Here is a 2,375-nt window from a genome sequence, read left to right as displayed (position 1 = left end):
TCGTGTAAATCAAAATAATAGAAAACCTTTTTCCCTTTTATAACCCCCCCCCCCCCCAAAAAAAAAAAAATAAATAAATAAAAGAGGCAGAAGAGTTGTAAATAGAATTACCTATCATAATTTCTTTGAGCATTTAAAATATAATCTGTTGATCAAAACATCTTAGGCCCCGTTTGGTATGCATTTTTTTCAAAATGCATTTTTCTTTCTCTTCTTTTCAACCACACATTTTTTATTAAAATAATATTATACATAAATAAAAAACTTTTCTTTATTTTTCAACCACACATTTCCCATCAATTTACTATTCTAAAATGCATTTTTTCAAGAAAATGGGTATCAAACACCCCCTTAAAGTTTGTATCACAGAATTCAGAACACCTAAATCACCATAGAGATACAAACTTTATGTTACCAATAATGTTCTATGATATAAATCTGGGTGAAATGCTCAAACTGTATAACAATCACCACAAGAAGGAATTCTATCACCGTCTCAAGTGCATGCACTCGACGTGCATGAATCCAATTTTGTTAATTTCATTCTCAATAGTCAATAATTTTCCATGGCAGAATGTATCAGATTCATCACCGGAAAGACATTTTGAAAGATTTTTCTTTCACATTATAATCACTTTACATGATGGGAAAACCAAAATCCTTCTTCAGAATATTTTATGCCTTAATTCAACTTTTGCAACAATTTAAGATTTTGTCGCAGTAAGAAGAGACAAAGAAAAAAGAAATGTCTAACATCCATTTTTTTTTTTTTCAAAAAAAAAAAAATGAGAGAATTTTATTCACAGAGATGAAATAATTCTCCCATTAAAATAGAATCAAAAGTAAACAACTTATTATGCTAATCAGCTACTCTGAGGAATCTCCCACAGTCTACCTCGCATCATGCATGCAGTTAAATTAAGCAAAATGGAGAAAATTCGGTTCAGGACCAGAGAGAGAGAGAGGGCGAGGGAAATGTGAGCTCCCTCTTTCACACTCGAGCATCTGGCTGGGCCTAGTGTCGAAATTGAGCGCTACCAATGAGCTTTGAATGGGATGAAACATGACAACGCTTTCTTTTGTATGGTTTCCCTCATTACTAAGTCATTTCTATGGCATTCAAGGCAATCTCTCTAATTGCTTTGAGCCTTTGATGTTCCAATCAACTTTCCCAAAGCCTATAGGCATACATCAATACATACCTTTTTAATGTTGGTAAGCACGCATTTGATGTTGTCCCATCAATCTATATTCAAGTATTTTTTTAATATCAAATGAATTTTTTCAACTTCTCAGAAGAATTTAAGGGCAGTAACCACTCTATCCTCACATTGCAACATGCTAAATCCAAATTTGAGCATTCACTATAAAAGGGAGCCAGACCCATAGCATCACGTGATGCAGGCACTAACAGGCTCCACTTTGGTTTGCCAACTTATACAACTCTTGAGCCTGTGAATACATGCATGCCATAGGCAGATTTATAGAAAATAATGATACACAAAAGGAAAACGACAAGAAGAATGGTCATTAGACAATGTAAAGTTCGAATGATAGCACTGGTAAATTGGAACTTGTACTGCTAGCAAAATACATAATTCCAAGCAATAACACACACACACACTCCTACTGCGGTTGTTTCTCAGTGTCCGATACACCGCATGGTGCGCCCCTTTTTTATAAAAAAATTCTGACACTCAAGGGACACCTCTCAAAAAGCCCCTAGGACGCGTGTTCATCGAGTCATGTTACCTGTTCAGATTTTTATCATTCTTTAGAGTTTTTAACCCACAAGGAACATGTCAGTGACACAGCCCCATAACGTAAATACTGGAGTGGAATTAAAACATTTGTGTAAAATATTCAAAAAATGTGAGAAAAATTCAATATCATATGTATTTTTCTTTATCTGTCAGAAGCAACATATAGTTTAACCCAAAGCATCTTATTACAACAAATAACAATCATCTTATTCAAAAGATTGCATGTACAAAAACCTAAGCTAAAGAATATTTAATTTTTTGAAAAATAAGACAGCATAAAATATATGATATTAAATAAATATCTATAGTTTTAAAGAATTTAAATTGGCGTGTACTTAATGTGTCCATGTCCAACCATTTTGAAAAAGCACGTGCTGGAGTGTGCTATAGTTTTATGTGACTGGGTTCCATTCTTGTTCGCTTCCAACATGCATAACAATTTTTGGCAACCAGACAAAAATTAAATAAGATTTGTATTACTGAAATTAACTTCAAAAGGCAGATATCATACAGTATAAAGCAAACCATAAAGGCACCATATGGTATAAAGCAATCCCAAATTACATTATCAACATCATCTATAGCTCAACCATACTGGGGGGGGGGGGGGGG

At 33.9% G+C, this 2,375-nt stretch overlaps 1 protein-coding gene across 1 annotated transcript in view; it reads right to left on the bottom strand.

Annotated features, from left to right (window-relative positions):
* The window catches only part of LOC111394722 (chromo domain protein LHP1-like), a 6,173-nt gene that overhangs the window by 1,686 nt on the left and 2,112 nt on the right, over nucleotides 1-2,375 (bottom strand). The gene's annotated exons all lie outside the window — the stretch shown is intronic.

This window comes from Olea europaea, chromosome 5 (assembly GCF_002742605.1).
Source record: "Olea europaea var. sylvestris chromosome 5, O_europaea_v1, whole genome shotgun sequence".
Lineage (NCBI taxonomy): Eukaryota > Viridiplantae > Streptophyta > Magnoliopsida > Lamiales > Oleaceae > Olea > Olea europaea.
This window is presented reverse-complemented; position numbering and strand designations above follow the sequence as displayed.